Source organism: Tamandua tetradactyla, chromosome 12 (genome assembly GCF_023851605.1).
Source record: "Tamandua tetradactyla isolate mTamTet1 chromosome 12, mTamTet1.pri, whole genome shotgun sequence".
Lineage (NCBI taxonomy): Eukaryota > Metazoa > Chordata > Mammalia > Pilosa > Myrmecophagidae > Tamandua > Tamandua tetradactyla.
Genome location: NC_135338.1, coordinates 22576049 through 22596229, shown reverse-complemented (window position 1 = coordinate 22596229; position 20181 = coordinate 22576049).

Below are 20181 nucleotides of genomic sequence, written 5' to 3'. Positions count from 1 at the left end.
TTCACTGGCCGTATGCTTCTCCTCTCGCACCCCTAGAGGCTTTCTTGCACTCGTAGGATTACAAAATGATTCTTTCAAAATTTAGATCAGATAATGTCACCTCTCTTTTCAAAAACTTCCAGTGACTTCAGAATAAAATCCAAACTCCTTGCCACAGCCCTCTAGAATCTGCCCAGCCACTGCTCTGACCTCATCTGCTACCCATTCTCCCTCCATCACTGTCCTCCAGGCACAACAGCCTTGTGTTTCTTAGAACACATCAAGCACACTCCCTCCTCAGGGCCCTTGCACTTGCTATTCCCCGTGCTTGGAAAATTCTCCCTTCAGTTATTCAGATGACTTGTTCCCTGTCTTTCTTCAAGTTACTCAAATGCCACCTTCTCCAAGAGGCTTTCCCTGTCCTTCTGTCTAAAAAAACACCCTCTTTCAACCTTGTCATTCTCTATTCTCACTCTGCTTCATTTTCCTTTGAAGCACTTATTGCAAGTTGATATATCACGTATTTGTTTACACTCTTATTCTCTGTCTTACACACTGTATTATTAGAACATAAGATTCATGGAGCCAGGGATCATACCTGTTTTGGTCACTAGTTTAGCCTCTGTGTTTACAACAAAACCTAGCAGGTGATAGGGGCTCAATGTTTATTTGTTGATTGTGTACTGCTTTAACCTTTGTTACCTGTCTGCCTCATCTGGCATGGTCTCAAGCTGTCATCTTTGCCTGTGCACACATCCTGTTCCTTCAACAGGCACATAAGCTTCCTAAGGGTCAGAACTGAGTCTTAATGCACCACGCCTTGTATAAAGAAGGCACTCGGAAGTTTATGCTGTTGATAGATTTGGAAGGGAATATACACTGGGGTAACAACAGCTATTCACATCTTATCTGATCTGTTCTTGGTAGGACGCTAAGAAGATGCAGTCAGAACAGGATGGCACATTTAAGTGAGGGGGCAGAGTTTGGGACTCTGTCATTGAGAAGGTCCACATGAAGTTCTGAGAAAGAGATGGGAATCATCTCTCTAGTATTGAAAGGAGAGTAAAAGGGCACATTTCCTATCCCACAGTTTCCTCTAGAACTGGTCTTTCCAAGTTTGTTTGCAACCTGGCAGCTCTTTGCAACTCAACAGGGCCTCAACTCCTTAATTGATGGCAAAGGTCACCACTTACCACACACTAAACAGAAGCGGCAAAGGCAGAGTAGCTTAGGTTACGTGGAGCCATTGCTCAACTCAGTACCAGCTCACTCCAACCTTCCGAGAACACCATGAGGGGTGTCTGAGTCCCAGGAAAGCAGGTCCTGCTTTCACTTCCATGCACAGTTCTCTTATACCAATTCTAGCAGCAGGACAATTTACCAGATGGAACCAGGCCACTTCCAAATTCAATAGTGTTACACCTGCCACAAGAAAGGGACAAGCAGGAGACCAAAGAAAGTGCCTTCCAAATAAGAAAAAGATATAGAATGCATGCTAAGCCAAAAAAGCAAATGCCAAGAATAACTGTGAGCATTGTTTGAGATTAAGCCTGTGCAGAAGGGACCCAGGTGGAGAAAGAGGGAGATGAGGTGGCCTGAGGACGCAGAGCAGATGCCCTAGGGAGCTGGGCGGGAGGAGACCAAAGTATTTTAAGCAACCTTAAATGGCTCACTTTAGCATTCTGCAGGAAATGAAAAGCAGATGGGTTGGTTTGGAACTTGTTTACACATTTGTTGGTCTCTGTGAAGCTTCCAGGGCAGAGTTAGGACTGGAGAAAGGGTATTTTAGTCAAATCCTGACACGGTTTCCACTCCGATGGAATCATCTGCCCCTCGAGAAGTAGAAATTTCAGCTGAAAAAACCCCATTCTCTCAGTTTAGGGCAGGTCTGGCTAGAGTAAATGAAGTTTAATTGCTTTGTTTATTTTATCTTTATTTTTTCACTCCTCTGCTCATACTCTGGATATGAGGAGCATCAGACACAAGGTTTTCACAAGCACCTGGTCATACTGTGAAAGCTATACTGTTATATGATCATCTTCAAGAACCAAGGCTGCTGGAACACAGCTCAACAGTTTCAGATACTTCCCTCCAGCCACTCCAATACACCATAAACTAAAAGGGAATATTTATATAATGCATAAGAATAACCTTTAGTATAACCTCTCAACTCTGATTGAAAGCTCTCAGCCATTGAAATTTTATTGTGTCTCATTTCTCTCTTCCCCCTTTTGGTCAAGAAGGCTTTCTCAATCCCTTGATGCTGGGTCCCAGTTTATCTCAGGATTTCTGTCCCACATTGCTGGGAGGTTTATACCCCTGGGAGTCATACCCTATGTAGGGGGGAAGGCAGTGAGTTCACCTGTAGAGTTGGCTTAGAGAGAGAGGCCACATCTGAGAAACAAAAGAGGTTCTCTGGGGGTGACTCAGGCACAATTATAAGTAGGCTTAGCCTATCCTTTGCAGGAATAAGTTTCATAGGGGCAAACTGGAGATCGAGGACTCAGCCCATTGATTTGTTTGTCCCCACTGCTTGTGAGAATACCAGGGATTCCCAAATTGGGGAAGTTTATTTCCTCCTTTCTCCCCAGTCCCCCAAGGGGACTTTGCAAATACTTTTTTTATTCTCTGCCCAAATTACTCTGGGTTATATTGTTATATCACACACGTGTACAAACCAACAGGTTCTCACACCCTATTCAAAATTTCATGTAATTGTGGTTTCAAATAAACTGATCATATAAGTTAAGTTAGATAATGTGCTACTCCAAATAAAAATTTTGCACCAAATAAACATCCCTTCCTTTGATCTCACACAGAAGTTGATGTTTTAAAATATGGACCATATCATCCCTTACCCTGTATTCTGATATACCTTAGTCCTATCCAAATCAGCGTCATTCTCTAGTTGCAGTCTGATCACTTTTTCAACTTCTTAAACCTGTTGTTGTATGAAGTAATGCTGACTTTCATAGCTTCCATGTTCTAACCTAGAGTCTCAGGTGTCATATATATGTCCAAAGTTTCAGGGAACAACCAGGTTATATTCAAGTAGCTCAGTACCTCAGAATGTAGAGATAACAGTTACAACCCCTGAATATGTGTGACTCTGTAAGAGCTTATAATCTAGGACCCTTTACAACAGGCCCCAACCTGATAGTACATGCTTTTGTATTTAATTCTCCGAGTTTGTACATTATAGTTAGTCCATATAATTGAGGCATGATAATATTAGTCTTTGTGTTTCTGACATATCATTCAACATACTGTCCTTAAGGTTCATTCATCTAGTTGCATGCCTCACAATTTCATTCCCTCTTGCAGCCACTCAGTAATCCCATGTATGTATACACCACAGAATCCCCTTCATTCCCTCAGTCATTGTACCCTTAGGTCACCTCCATCCATTGTGGATTGTGAACACTGCTGCCATAAACACAAGTGTACAAATGTTCATTCCTGTCCCCATACTCAGTTCCTCCAGGTTTGTACCTAGCAAGAGGGTTGCAGGATCATATGGCAACTCCACTGCTAGCCTCCTGTGAAAACACCATGCTGCCTTTCAGAGGGGCTGCAACTCACACTTTCCCTACGAACAGTGAATATGTACATCTTTTTCTCCACATTTTCTCTAGCACTTGTTTCTCTCTGTTCATTTTTATATAGTTTTATTCACACATCATACAATGCAACCTAAATAAATAGACATCTTTCGCCATCATAATCTATATGAAGACATTTCCTTTTCTTTCACAAATAATCTATACCCCCCTACCCCGTACTGGTTGACATTTAGTTTTGGCATAATGCTTTTGTTACATTGACTGGAATATGCTCCTTTTTAAGGGAGCTAAGGGTTAATACACTTTCTTTTATTCCGCTCATAGTCTATAGGGCAAAGAAGCAAAACCAGAGATGTGGACATTCAGAAGGTAAAGGATGGTTCATGCTAAAGGTCTTGGGCTCTGTAGAGAGCTTGTTAGTACATAAATTAATGAGCTACACCCCCAGAGTTTCTACTTGGTGGAGCTGAGTGGGACCCCAATGACTACATATTGGAATCACCTTGAGATTAAAATATACTGGTGGCTGAGCCCTACTGCCAAAAGTTCTGGTACTAAATTTACCTAGAATATGACTTGGGTAATTTTTTAAAGTTCCCCAAATGTTTCTAAGATGCAATCAAGGTTGAGAACTACTGATCAATTATTCTTTTATCTGTCATCATCATATCCCTAGCTTAATATAAATTTATCTTCATATTAGGACCTTGGCTCCAACAGGTGATTGTGGGTTCCAAATTAAACATAAACTTAGATTTGGGGAGAAGAGATAAAAAAATATTGCTCTTTGAGACACAAACTGTCAAAGATCCATGTAAATGCAGGCAATTACCCTTTAGGTAATCAGTCCAAAAGTAATACTCCTAACCTACCTTTGGCAAATATCTTACCACTGAAGGGCATCAAAAGCAATAATCTTTAACACTTAATGAGTATTTATTATGTGTCAGGTGCTTTCACTTTAAGCTCATTCAATTCCAACAACAACTCAATGGTGTGGTATTATTGTCATTTTCCATTTAACAAAAAAGGAAAATGAGGCACTGGAAGGTCAAGTAATTTGTCCAAAATCATATAACCAACAATGGGTTGGTTATCAAACTTTGGTGGTTACCTGAATAAACTACAGAGATTGTTCAAAATATAGATGATTAGACTCCAATACCAGATCATTTGGATCAGAATCTCTTGGGGTAAGTCTTTATCATAATTATGTTTAACAAACTTTCTAGTCAGTCAGTTAATTTGCCAAGGTCTGAGACCACCATTGGGATTTCACATGAAGTCTTTGGAATTAGATTGCCCTGGTTTCAATTTTTTGCATCACTTATAACTCAGATCTTTGAACAAGTTACCTAGCCTCCCTCTGAGTTTTGATTTCCTCATCTGTAAACAGGAATGATCATACTTACTTCCTAGGATTGTTCTGAGAATGACATGGGACTAAAGTACTTAGCATAATTGCAAGCCAGGCAGAACGACAATTTGAGAAATGAACCAAGCCTTCCCTTCGACCATCAACACCACACACTTCACTATACCTCCCGCCTGCAGTCAGAGGTTTTCCTTTGCCTCAGAGAGAAGCGGGGTTGCTACATTTGGAGTGCCAAGAAAAAGGAAGTCAATTCTTAGCTTTGGAGATTGACATGAGATTTTTTTTAACTCAAGGAAGACTTAGGAGAAAAGCCTTTTATCCTGTGGTCTCAGAGAGGCACAGGACAGTCACTGGACTTTTGAATACCCTGAAAAGGCTCTGAAGTTAGCTGGGAGTGAGAGGCAGCAGCCCAAAGGGGCCATGTGATGGAGGAACAATCATAGGGGGCAGAATCATCTGAGCAACCCAAATGAGCATGCAGCCTCTTAAGAGGATGATGACACAGGGCCATGCAGAATACTCCTGGATGCCAGAGAGAGAGAAACGCTCATGATCAAGGACAAAATGGGATGCTTACACATCTCAAGAGATACCGACTCAGAACACAGGGTGCTATCTGGTACCTCCTCTCCCGCTCCCCTCAACTGAGAGTCCAACTAAATCAGAGTAAGGGTGAGTATGGATGTGGATTAATTTCCTTACTAGATTAATTTTTCTGCATTACATAGAATGAGAGTCTGAGATAAAAATTATGTTCTGTCTTAGAAAATCAAAAGTACATTTGAACACATCTGAAACAATCTTGTAAAATTAATACCTGCTAATTGTTAAGACAATGGAGTTTTCTGAATCTCAGCAAGACAACCTGTGTGACCCCTTTAAAACTATACAACAATCAATTTAAAATGCATTTAATCAGCAGATATCTCAGAAATGGCAGCATGTCGTGAAATACAAAACATTGAAAATGGAGAGTTGAAACCTCAGCATCATAGCAGCAGTGTTCAGAGGAGAGAAACAATGCGTCTATTAGGCTGGATTGTTATTCCAGTTTCTGGTAGTGCCCTGTAGTCAACCTGCCAGAGCTTCCCTGTTCTACTGCGATCTGGCATACTCATGAGGCTGATTAACTTCCTTTACTATAATTTTATATTCACCAAACAATGACAGATGTGGCTTTCCATACAGCTAAAAGAAGGCGGTATATCTCGTAGGCACAAAGGGCTTCAATAATCAGAAAGGTGCACCCTTCTGTCTAAATTCACACATTGGCATTCTGGCTTGTAAATTGATCTCCAGTGAGTTAATTTGGAAACCTCCTAGGTAGGTGTATTTGTTTGCAAGCCGCTGGAATGCCACACACCAGAACTGGAACGGCTTTTATAAAGAGACTTTAATAAGTCAAGAGTTTACAGCTCTAAGCCTATGGAAATGTCCAAAAGGCATCCAGGGAAAGATACTTTAATTGAAGAAAGGCTGATGCATCTGGAACAGCTCTGTCAGCTGGGAAGGGACACTGGTCCCTTGCTCCTGGGCTCCATTACCTTCAGCCTCTGTTTCTGTGGGGATTCCTCACTTTGTTTCTCTGGGGCTGGCTTTCTTCTCTCAGCTTCCCTTGGCTCTCTCCAGGTTCTGGCTTGCTTAACAATTCAAGGCAATGTCTGCTGGGTTCCAAGCATCTCCAAACATCTTTGTCTCTGTTCTCCATTCATCGGCATCTGTGCTAGCTCTGCTATGAAGTTTCCATCGGCTTGGAGGCTTCTGTCACTTCTGACATTTCTCTAGGCTCTCTTTCCAAAATGTTTCCTCTTTTAAAGGATTCCAAGAAGCTAATCAAGACCTACCTGGAATGGATGGAGACACATTTCCATCTAATCAAAGTTAATACCCACAGCTGGGTGTGTCACATCTTCCTGGAGAAAATCTAATCAAAAGATTCTAACCTACAATATTGAATCAGGATTAAAAGAACCAGCTGCCTCTACAAGATTAGATCAAGATTAAAACATGGCTTTTCCCACAATGAGATATCATCTTACACCCACTGGAACGGTCATTATAAAAAAAAATCTGAAAATGACAGGTGCTGGAGAAGATGTGGAGAAAGAGGCACACTTATCTACCGTCAGTGGGAATGTCAAATGGTACAACCACTGTGGAAGGCAGTTTGGCGGGTCCTCAAGAAGCTAAGTATAGAATTGACATATGACCTGGCAATACCATTGCTAGGTATCTACTCAGAGGACATGAGGGCAAAGACATAAATGGACATTTGCACACCAATGTTTATAGCAGCATTATTTACAATTACCAAGAGATGGAAACAGCCAAAATGTCCACCAACAGAAGTGTGGCTAAACAAGCTGTGGTATATATATATGATGGAATATTATGCAGCTGTGAGACAGAATAAAGTTATGAAGTATGTAACAACATGGATGGGCCTTAAGGACATTATGCTGAGTGGGATTAGCCAGAAATAAAAGGACAAATAATGTATGGTCTCACTGATATGAACTAATATGAATGAATGAACTTGGAGAACTTCAGTTAAGAACAGAGGTCATCAGGAGATAGAAATAGGGTAAATATTGGGTAATTGGAACTGAAAGAATATAGATTGTGCAACGGGACTGAATGTAAAAATTCAGAAATGGATGGCACAATACTACCTGACTGTAATACAATAATGTTAGAACACTGAATGAAGCTGAATGTGAGAATGATAGAGGGAGGAGGCCTGGGGGGCACAAATGAAATCAGAAGGAAAGATAGACGGTAAAGACTGAGTTGGTATAATCTAGGAATTCCTAGAGTGTATAATGATAGTGACTAAATGTACAAATTTAAAAATGTTTTTGCATGAGGAAGAACAAAGGAATGTCAATACTGCAGGGTGTTGAAAATAGATGGTAATTAACATTTTAAAACTTTATGTGTGAGACTAAAGGAAAAAATGTTTATTTGGTACAAAATTTATATTTTGACTAGTGCATTTCCTAATATAACTTATGTGGACAGCTTAATTGAACACCATAAGTACATGGAACCTTGAGTAGGATTTTGAGATTTTGTAGGTTTGTCCAGAATGATGCCCTGATAAATCCCAGAGGGATTTGAACAGTGAATAAAAAAGTATTTGCAAAGTCCCCTTGGGGGAATGGTAAGAAAGGGGGGAAATTCAACTTCCCCAAGTGGAGAATTCTTGATATTCTCACAAACGGTGGGGACAACCAAAGCAATAGGCTGAGCCCCCAACCTTGGGGGTTGTTCATATGAAACTTAACCCTACAAAAGATAGGCTAAGCCTACTTAAAATTAGGCCTAAGAGTCACCCGAAGAGAACCTCTTTCATTGCTCAGATGTGGCCTCTCTCTCTCAGCCAACATGACAAGCCAACTCACCACCCTCCCCCTCTCTATGTGGGGCATGACTCCCAGGGGTGTGGACCTTCCTGGCAACGTGGGGCAGAAATCCTAGAATGAGCTGGGACTCAGCACCAAGGGATTGAGAAAACCTTTTGAGCAAAATGAGACAAAATAAAGTGTCAATGGCTGAGAGACTCCAAACGGAGTCAAGTGGTTATCCTGGTGGTTATTCTTACACATTAAATAGATATCACCTTGTTAGTTAAGGTATAACAGAGAGGCTGGAGGGAACTGCTTGAAAATGTAGAGCTGTGTTTCAACAGACAATTGTATAATGATATAGCTTTTGTAATGTGACTGTGTGATTGTGAAAACCTTGTGTCTGATACTTCTTTTATCTACCTTATGGACAGATGAGTAAAACATGTGGACTAAAAGTAATTAATGGGGGAACAAATGTTAAAATAAATTTAGTAAATTGAAATGCTAGTAATCAAAGAAAGGGACAGGTAAGGGGTATGGTACGTATGAATTTTTTTCTGTTTTCTTTTTATTTCTTTTTTCTGAATTGATGCAAATGTTCTAAGAAATGATAATGATGATGAATATACAACTATGTGATAATATTGTAAATTACTGATTATATATGTAGAATGGAATGATCATATGGTAAGAATGTTTGTATTTGCATATTGGTACATTTAATAAATAAAATAAATTTTTTAAAAACATGACTTTTCTTGGGTACATAATATTTTCTAAGCACACAATAGGGTTGCCAGATTTACCAAATAAAAATACAAACAATACATGGGACACACTTATACTAAAAAAAAATTACCATTTATCTGAAATTCAAATTTAACTAAGCACTCTGTATTTTTTCTGTCCTGTTAGAGCCTGCTCACTGGACTGACAAAATGGATATCCTTGTAAAATTAATACTTGCTAATTATTAAAACTACAGACCAAACTCAGCCCCAAGACCACCTTCACCAAGTTAGTACTGCCCATGGGAGGCCCACCTAAGTAATCAGTTCAGGTTAGGGTTAGGGTCTCTCTCTGTGTCTCTTTCTTATAATACTCTTTGTATGTTTAAATCCTTCTCATTTATACAATGAAAATAAACATCCTCCCTTATTATCCATCCCATGTCTTTACCACCTGATAATTCCAAGACCACATTTTCAACTTGGACAAATAAATGCATAAAATTGAAAGCCACTTCTTGGTGGCATCCAAGGAGGTGATTAACATTATCAATAACATCACCTATTATGTTTTAAGATTAGTTGCTTCCTTGCAGCTGCTAGTGAAACATGGATTCTTTCAACAAAGAGTTTTCTGTTCCTGGACCTGAGTCTTACCTTTTCCTCAATCACAGCCTAAGATTTGCCATCCTCAGCCTGCAAACCACCTTGTAGGAAAAAAAAATCAGTTCATCAGTCTCTGAAAGACCAACTCGATTACACCCAGGGCAAATTAAGACAGGAGGATCACCACAGAAGCAGCCAGGAACAGGTTTGGTTTATGATTCAATGAACAAAAAGAGGATCTCCTTGTTGTCTTTCTGAGCCAGCTCTCCTTTTCAGCACAAACATATCACAGGATGTCCGCCTTAGTCTTGACTATGGCTGCCCTCTGTCATCTTCCAAAATGGTTTCTGCCTATAGAAGACAATATTGATTCTTTATCCCCAGACCAGCAGGACTAAATTCATGCTACTTGACTCCTCCCTTATAGACATAAAGTGCAATTTTTGCTTACAAACTGAAGTCTTTCTGGTAAAGTGTGATTTAGGTCATTTCTCTCAAATTTTGGTTTTAACTTATTGCCAGCATTTCTGAAGTAGTTTAGGTGAAGGCCTGAGTCATCTCAGTCCTTCTATGTCTTTTGCCCCCCCCCATTTATTAACTTAAGCATTTCAGAACTGAGGATTAATATATCCTCCCAATACTGGCAACAGGCAAGCCATTCCGTAAAATATCTTGTGAAATTAATGAACTTCCACTGGGAGAGAAGTAAACAAAAGTAGAGAATATATGTGCCCGTTTATGTATCTACACACAGTAGTGGGACTGAAGAATGGTTAAACAGCCTAAACCAGGCTTGTCTTTAGGTTAAAAAACCTAACCAATCAACCACCAATTTGTTTTTTCTCAAGCTGTCAGCTAGAAACAGACAGGAGTAAAACAGTGAACTAAGCCCAAAAGGGATTTTGAATTCTTTAAGTCTGTTTTAGGGAGCTCAAAGATGCTAGATTTGCCCCCATGTTTTCCATGAAGGTTGGCAGCGAGGTCTGCATTCAGACTCAGGGCTCCCAGGAAAAGCTGGAAGGAACCCCTGCTTACGAGACTACGGTCTTGTGCTTTGGTGAAACAGAGGTGGTTAGGAAACTTCTCAGATTAATCACCTTGGTGGTTTGGGGGACAAGAGTGGCGAGAGGCAAGGCAGAGTGAGGCTTTAAAGGCTCCTTCCTTGGTGGGCACTTGACTATAGGCAAGATGGAGTAAGTTATCGTCAACCTCAGTGTTTACTCATTCCCCCAGTCCAAAGAGCATTTCTCCCTAAATTTTTAATTATTTTTTATTGCAGTAACATATATACAATGTAGCATTTCTCATTTTAATCATTTTCATATGTACAATTCTGAGGTGATAGTTACAATCGCAATGTAGTACTATCATCACCACCATCCATTACTAAAAGATTTCCATCACTCCAAAGAGAAACTCCATACCTCCTAGGTATGAATTCCCCATTCCCCACCCCTGTCCTCATGCCATCCCTTCATTCTCTTTAATTTGCATATCCTAATTTTCTCCGTAAAAATGAGATCATACAATATTCTGGCTTATTTTATTCAAAATGTTGTCTTCAAGGTTCATCCACGTTGGCACATATATCAGAAATTCACTCTTTTTATTTTTGTTTGTTTTTATTCCTTTTTATAGCCCAATAATAATCCTTGAATGGATATACCGCATTTTGTTTATCCATTCATCTGTTAATGGGCACTTAAATGTTTCACCCTTTACATTTTATGAATACTGCTGCTGTAAACATTGGTGTAATATATCTATTCCAGCCCCTGCTTTCAATTCTTTGGAATGTATACCTAGAAGTGGGATTGCTGGGTCATATGGTAATTCTAAACTTAAATTTTCCCGTGACTATCACACAAGAGCCTTATGAGAAGCATCCAACCCAACTCTCTATCAACATAGTCCTCATGTTATATAGCTATTTTGATAATTAATATTAATACAGCATCTTACAATTTGTAAAGTGCTCTTGGACACATGATCTTTGTTGATCTATTTATATTTATTTATTTATTTGGGGTGCATGGTCTGGAAATCGAACCTGGGTCTCCTGCGTGAAAGGGGAGCATTCTACCGCTGAACCATCTGTGCACCCCATCTTTGTTGGTCTAGTTGCACACAAATCTTATCAGGATATGCTGCTATCATGAACCATTTAGAAATAGTAGAGGTACTGAAGTTCTCCAGAATTGGTGTCAGTCAGGGTAATTCATCAGTATGATCTGACAAAGAAATATCACTTTATTTGATAAGTAAAAACAAAACAACAAACAAACAAATTGTAGGATAGTTTATACAGTGTAAACTCATTTGTATAAAACAGCTATATATGTATATAGATAACTGGATATATGGATATACGTACATACATTCATATGCTTATACACACATATAAGATTTTTAATAATGAACATTATTATTTTTATAAATAAAATACTGTAATAAGGTCTGATTTAAGAAAAAGGCTGACTGGTGGCATTTCCTTTTCCCACCCTTCTTTAAGGGAAGAAAGGAGGTTATTGTTTTTTTTTAAAGTCTAGATAGTGCTGTATTAAGAAGACAGGTCTACTCTGTTTGACAGGAAGCTGAGGACCCTACTGCATGAGGTTTGTCCCCATCGTCCTAGGTAAACCTTCTCTGTTTCCTCCCAACAAAAGCTGGCATGACAGCTATGATACTGAAAAAAGATGCTTTCTGATCCTGAGAACAGCTCAAACAATTCCATGGTTCCTCATTCAAGTCAGAGGACAAGAAAGATAAAGTTGTACATTCCCAATCCTTCAGCCACAGGCTTGCACATGTGAGGGCTTCAATAGAAAACAGTGACAAGCCCGGTGTCACCTTCTGGGGAGGTGATCAAGTAAAGTGGGAAGATTAGGGACTTCAAATCAGGCACTTTTGAGCTTGAACCTCAGCACTGCTACTCAGTTGCTATGTGCTCATTGGCATAATCATAGACTTGCTGGGCTTGTTTCCATTAAATGTGACTGATAATACCTATATCAAGGAATCATTTCATATGCTTATCTCAGGTGACACTCTAAAGAAATGATGCCGAACGTGCAGGTTGCTTATCAGAGCTAGATAGCACACCAAGTCACCAATTAGACTTTACTGGTAACCCAAATTCACTGCATCAGATCAAATTTCTGCCTTTTTGTGTACATTGCAGGGTCATTCCCAGGTCTTCCCAAGCATAAATAAATTGAATGTGTTTTACTTGCCAGGAGATAATACTGTTTGTCAATTTCTGTACAAACCAACACATAGGGATTATGGCTCTGCAAATAGAGTTCCCATCCCTCTAAAATGAAAGATGCTTTGAGTGGGAAGGAAAAGACTCCCACAGTCCCCTCCCTTCCTTTTTCTAATTTAATTTGTTTTAGAAATTCCCCACACCTACTCCACCCTTATACTTACAAAGACCAAGAATCTCAAACCTAGAGAAGCAGACTGAAAAACTTGCCAGGTCTTTCCATCAAAAAAATTAAAAGATTTTCAGTCCAAGGAGATTCAATCTATAAGAAGTTGTACAGTATTCGGTCTTCAATTTCTTCAGCTGTAAAAGAAAGAACTCCCCCCCCCCCTTTTTTGGAACATTTGTCCATTTATTTCTCTCCTTTTTTTTCATCAGAGAAGTTGTACATTTACAGACAAATCATGCATAAAATACAGAGTTCCCATATACTACCCTATGATTAATACTTTGCACTAGTATCACACGTTTGTTACTATTCATGAAAGAACATTTTATAATTGTTCTATTAACTATCCATCATTTACAATAGGGTTCACTGTTGTACAACATTGTGAACGTAATTGACAGCACTGAATTGTATATAGGAATGTGGTCAAAGGGGAAATTTTAAGTGTATATATGTTACTAGAATAAAAGTTAAAGAAAAAACATAGGACTGTATAATACAGTACATGAAATTCTCTTTTAATCTTATATTCTATATCTAGAATTCTGTCTCTCTCAAATCTTCTCCCTTCTATTCCCAAGCCATCACTCTGGTTCATACGACCAATACCTCTTACCTGGGATGTTGTAACAACCTCCCACCTCACTCCTTCCAAACCATAGCCTACATACTCGCAAAATAATCTTTCCAAAAATACAAATCTCCCTCAAGTATTATGGTGACTCTTCATTAACTCCCACACATACCAATTTCACAGCACAACCCTCAAAAATGTGTCTACCTTTCTAGCATCATCTTCTGTCACATCACTACACATGCAACACTCTAAGCAATCAACTCATAAATTCTTTCTCCCATCTATACTTTGCCTATGCTATTCCCTTTAAATACTCCCACATCTGCCTGGTCCAATCTTCCCTCAAAGTTTAGGTCAAGTAGTTCCTTCTCAAAAAGATAATCAGATGCTTCTCCTCTGAGCCCCAATACAGAATCACTCTATCATAGTATTTATGATACGGAGGGATGGTTGTTTTCTAAACACAGTTTGCCTTTCCATGGGACTCAGCAGTAGTAGCATAACTGGTACGAGTGAAACTCATGAAAGGGGCATAGGTCTTCTGTTCTCCCCAGATCCTACAGAGAAGCAGGGTTCATTAGAGGTACAGCTGACGATATCATAGAGCTATGCTCCCAGAGAAGAACCTTTTGTTGCTTCTCCATTTTATAGGTCAGTTTGAAAGGGTCTTTGCAGAAGGGGAGGAAAGAGTGGTAGATTGAATCATGTATCCCAACAAAAAACATGTTCTTAAACTTAATGCACGTTCCTGTGGGTATGAACCCATTTGTAAATAGGACCCTTTGAAAATGTGTTATCAGCTAAGGTGTGGACTTTTTATTCATAAATAGGATTTTCTAAAATCTTATTTCGTTGTGGCCAAACTGAATCAGAGTGGACCATAATTGTCATTATTGGAGTCCTAATAAAGAGAAGCCAGAGTCGGAGAATGCCACAAGAGGAGTCGAAGGACATTGCCATGTGATGGGAGGCAAAGAGATGGAGGCCAAGCAGCCCCAAGGATTGTGGTAAGCCAGCACCAGACCACTATAGACTTTGGGAAGAAAGCATAGTCTTGTTGGCACCTTGATTTTGGACTTTGAGCCTCCCAAATCCTAAGTCAATAAGTTCTTGTTGTTAAGCCAACCCATTGTGTGGTATTTGTCATAACAGTCCTGGCAAATTAAGACAGGAAGGGATAAATATTTGGGGGCTCAGAAACGAAGCAATGTTACCTTAGGGGTCTGCTGCCTAGGGAAGTGTTAGGAAACGTCCAGAGAGAGAACTTAAGGTCCTCCTGATCCCATAGAAAATTGAGAGTGGGTGTAACCAGGCCCCCCTGCTGCAGAAAGGGGAAGCTAGCTAATTGCCAGGCACCCCCAGAAAGAGCTCTGGGAACCATTCATTGGAGAACCCTACCTGTCAGGCCACACTTTCTACACATATTCTCCAAACCTAGCTAAATACCTAGAACCTAAAAATAAAAGGCACTCAATAAATGACAAGAGCTACCACTTATTGAAGGCCTGCTGAATGCAATTAACTAAGTATATTTTATCATTAATTCTCACAATGACTATGCAAGAGAGGTATTATTAGTTCTATTTTCTAGATAAGGAAACTGAAGCTAGAGAAGGCTAAGTGACATACCTAAGATCATACAGCTTTTAAATGGTAGAGCTGGAAACTGAATCCACATCTATATGACTCCAAAGCCACACAGCTTTTAAGGTGAAAGACTCTCATCTTTGGGTAGAAGCTCATCACTTCTTTTTTCTCAAGTCCGTGCTTGGGTGCCCTCCTACTGAAATGTACTCCAACTGTGGGGCCTCCTGACCCTTCTGCATTGTCATAGTTGGTCTGGATTTTTTCCTTACCTATGCCTGGTTTAGTCTGCTCTTCACCTTCCAAACTCACATGGTCCTTGAAAAGCAAAAACCATCAGCACTTGTCTGCTGTAAGCAGAAGTTTCAAGGGAGTAAAATAAAAGATAGGTTAAGATCAGCAGCAACAGAGAGGCTAAGAAACAAGAGTCAAACCTGTTTCCTTGGCAGAGTTCCCTGGGACACAACGACCCAAGGTCAGGCAAGTCTGGACCCTGAAGCTGGAGAGGCTTCCCACCTTTTCACTCAGCATGTTGCCCAGGGAACAACCAAGAACACACTGCTGCTGGCAGAAGCAGCTGTTATATTCTCCAGGGGCTTGTAAGTCCTAACCAGCACCACGCTCTTCCCCCTTCTCCTCATCAAAAACATTTAATAACATACTAATTATTAAACAAGGCAGGTGGAAGAGAAAGCTGGGATATAGGACAGTTGAATTTAGCTTTTTTCTTCTAATCCAGAAAAATGTGTGTAACACCTTATTTGAAGAACAAAGTGGATGTTTCTGATCCAGCCAGATGTATTGCTGAACCTGGAAGGAAGAGATAGGAAAACAGGCCATCTTTTTTCTTTCAGTCACAAATACCCTGAGTTCAGAGTTGAACTGCCAAGCCTCCCAGCAAGGGCCAGAGAACTGACAAAATCATGGGAAGGAAATATAAAATCTGTTCAAGTCAATGTTTAGATTAAGTATGAAGATTTTATTAGCAAATTGACTAGACGATAAGCTTCCTGAGTAATGAAATAGTGCTGTATTTATTTTTGGATCCTAGGCTCTAGCCCAGTATCTAACACATAGTGGATGCTCAGTAAGTGTTTACTAGAATAAAATTGCAGGCAAGAGTTGAGACTTGTACAACTTTACATTTCTCTCAGTGCTCAGCACTAAATGCATGAATAACTTGGAGCATTAATGAATGAGAAATGTAAAGTTTTAGATTTGCATTTAAAGGAAAGCATATGTCTTTGCATGCAGTGTTATTATCTCCCTAATTATTCAAGAAGTCTGTGTTCTCTTCTTATTTTCATCTTGATTTTGCCCCCTTAGAAAACAGGCTTTTGCTATACTCATCTGACTGCTGAAAAGAGATAGTTCTGCCGGCTTTTCTTTATGCTCATGAAGATTCGAACAGTCCTGAACTTCTACAGGTTTTGAGGCATTTTCTCCATTCCTGTCCTAGCTAATTTGCCTCCAGCTTTTCTGGCCCTCTCCCTTCTATTCCCTCTCCTCCTCCTCCTCCTCCTCCTCCTCCTTCTCCTTTGCCTTACCCCAGCTGAGTTTTAACTCCCTTTGTTCAGTAGCTCCCTCCCCCTGCCATTCCAGTGAAATTCATCTCTCTCTATTTAGTACCTTTATATAGAAAGTACATCTGGGTCATATGGATAACCAAGAAAGTATATGGAGTGTGTGTGGGGAACAAGTAAAGAGCTTTTCCTCTTGAGAGTCTGAAGCAGAAGGGTGATCAAGGCCCGTGTCAGGCTTTCTTCCCACTTGCAAGTAGAGACAGAGGCAAGTCCCTGGGGAGGTTTCATTCGGGAGACAAGGTGGGCTCCACTATATTCTCTCTCTTTCTCTGCAAATACAGAAAACCTCCCCATTTTACAGGTGAGGGACCGAAACTCAGAGAGGTTAGCCGACTTCCTGACCACCCCTTTCAGTCTGAGCTAGGTGCTCCCCCTCCAAACCTCCCTCCAGAGGCCTCTGTCTTAGCATTTACCACACTGCGATGTGGTTACATGCCTGGCTTTCCTCAATTTTCTATGGGCTTCCTGACGGCAGTAACTGTGTTCCATCTTTGTACTCTCAAGGAGAAAGCCTTCAACAAAACTTTGCTGAATGATGCCCAAAGTCACTGTGCTGGTTTGAAAGGATGCATGTCCCCTAGAAAAGCCATGTTTTAATCAAAATCCCATTTCATAAAGATAGAATAATCCCTATTCAATATGGTATGTTTGAAACTGCTATCAGATCATGTCCCTGGAAATGTGATTTAATCAAGAGTGGTTGTTTAGCTAGATTAGGTGATGACATTTCTCCACCCATTTAGGTGGGTCTTGATAAGTTTCTGGAGTCCTATAAAAGAGGAAACATTTTGGAGAAAGGAGGAGATTCGAAGAGAGCAGAGAATGCTGCAGCACCACAAAGCAGAGAGTCCATGGGTCAGTGACCTTTGGAGATGAAGAAGGAAAACGCCTCCCAGGGAGCTTCATGAAACTGGAAGCCAGGAGAGAAAGCTAACAGATGACGCCGTGTTTGCCATGTGCCCTTCCAGCTGAGAGAGAAACCCTGACTGTGTTCACCATGTGCCTTCTCACTTGAGAGAGAAATCCTGAACTTCATCGGCCTTCTTGAACCAAGGTACCTTTCCCTGGATGCCTTTGATTGGACATTTCTATAGACTTGTTTAATTGGGACATTTTCTCAGCCTTAGAACTGTAAACTAGCAACTTATTAAATTCCCTTTTTAAAAGCCGTTCCATTTCTGGTATATTGCATTCCAGCAGCTAGCAAACTAGAACAGTCACCTAGCTAATAAATGGCAGAGCTGGGACCAGAAGCAGGTCTTCTGTCCCCCCAGATCCCATATCATTTATATTCGACTGGGACATTTTCTGAAGGAAAGCAGACTGCAGACCTGTAAAGAAGCTAACCAAGCATTTCACAGGTTTATGAACTATACTGTGAGTTTTCAAACTTTTGTTTTCCCTTCTTCCTGCTATTGTCAGGTACCCAGAGCTAAGCCAGGGTCACATCTACAATCCCCAGCTCCTGAGATAACTGAATGCATCACATCTGCAGAGGGGGAGGCCTTGGTGAAAGCAAAGGTGACAAAGTTCCACAGAGGGACTTTCCTGCTCCCTTTCCTACCTTCCTACCAGGTGTGAATAAACACCTTGAAACAACTTGGGGATGACGGGAAGGGGACATCAAAGACTTTGATCCATGGTTCTTAAAATACCGGAGAGCTGTCTGATCTTGTGGGGCCTGAGCAACTAGGCTGGAGATCACATGCAGATAGATTCTTTTCTTCTCTCTCCCAGTCATGCGTGTTGACCATGGAGGACCTGCTCTGGTCACACACAAGCGATGAGGCAGTACTTGGCTTCACCGAAGTGAATGTGACCAGACACTGGGAAGAATGAGGTGCCCAGGCCTGTGCTGCTGCTGAAAGGATCCTCCAGCTCTGAAAGAAAGCACGAAATGAAAGGGCAGCAGAGACTAGGGGCACTGGGGACCACATTCGTGGTGGTCAAGAGCTGTGGAGCTCTATCGGTCTGGGTTCCAATCTGGCTCCACCACCTGCTAGTTATTTCACCCTAGGCAAGTTACTTTACATTGCTGTGCTCAGTCCTTTCATATCAAAAGCATATAAAAGCAGTAATGACAAATGAGGTAATTCATCAGGGTTCAATATTCTCCATTTGCTTTTCCAGGTCCATTCTCCATCTATTTCTCTGTACTGTGCCCTAAAAAGGTTGGCCTCTGCAACTCTATCACTCTTGGCTTCTAGCTTATGGTTAGATTCAGCCAAGCGGAGATACTGGCAGTAGATTGGCGGCTCAGAAGTGCAAGAACCCATGATATTTATTCTCCTGGTCACTCTTTCTGCAGAGGCTACACATCTCTACCTGCCTGCACAGCCCAGTCAGGCAGCCTCTCCCATGGCTACTCTCCCTAAGAGTTCTGTTAACTCTGTCCTCTCACTCCACTCAGACCTTAAGGTGCTAATGGCCTCAGCATCCTTCATTGGGTGCATTAACCCTATCCACTCTTCTGCATCTAGTCCCTTTTTAAAACTCTCTTCAATTTACCATTTGAGTGTCCCATGTATTCCTTTTCAAGACCAATGTGCCAGGTACGAATAAGTTTTTAATAAATGTTCCTTATTTATCTTTATCCTCATCATCCTCTTCATCTTCTTTATCAACATTACAACGTTAGAATTATCATTCTAGCAGAACTAGAAGGCTAGTGCATTAGTTTTCCCCAGCTGCATAACAAACTTAGTGGCTTAAAACAGCACACACTTATTACTTTGCAGTTTCTGTGGCTCAGGATTCCAGGCCTGGTATAGTTGTGGGTCTCTGCTTCAGGGTCTTACTAGGCTGCAACCCAGGTGTTAGGCTGGGATGGCATCTCCGCAGAGGATCCAATGGGGAAAAACCTGCTTCCAAGCTCTGTCAGGTTATTGGTGGAATTCAGTTCATCTCCTTGCACTGCAGGAATAAGGTTCCATTTTCTTGCTGGCTGCTCACAGCTCCTAGATGCCGCCTGTGATTCCTTGGTCCTCTCTAACAAGCCCTCTCACGGCACAGCAGCTGACTTCTTAAAACTAGCAATGCAAATCACAGGTCCTACCTGTGGTTGAGAGAGAGGGAGTTCTGCAGTAGCTGTAGACAGCAGGAGTCAGGATATCATAGGGGGTCACTTTAGGCTCTGTCAGCCACAGAGATTTCATCAGAAGGTGGAGCAACACTCATTTACCAGTTACTTTGCACAGTTTTTTAATAAGTTTGAGGAGGGAGGATCTTGCCAGTGGGAAAGTCAGGAAATAACATTGAGTATGTGCTCGGAGCCCTGCACTGTGCCCTCCACCTTTCTGTGTATCTCCTTTCACATTCTCTCACCCCTACGAGTGTCCTCTGTTTTCCCTACCTCTTAGAGGAAGAATCTGAAGAAATTCACTCAAGGTCACACAGCTGCCA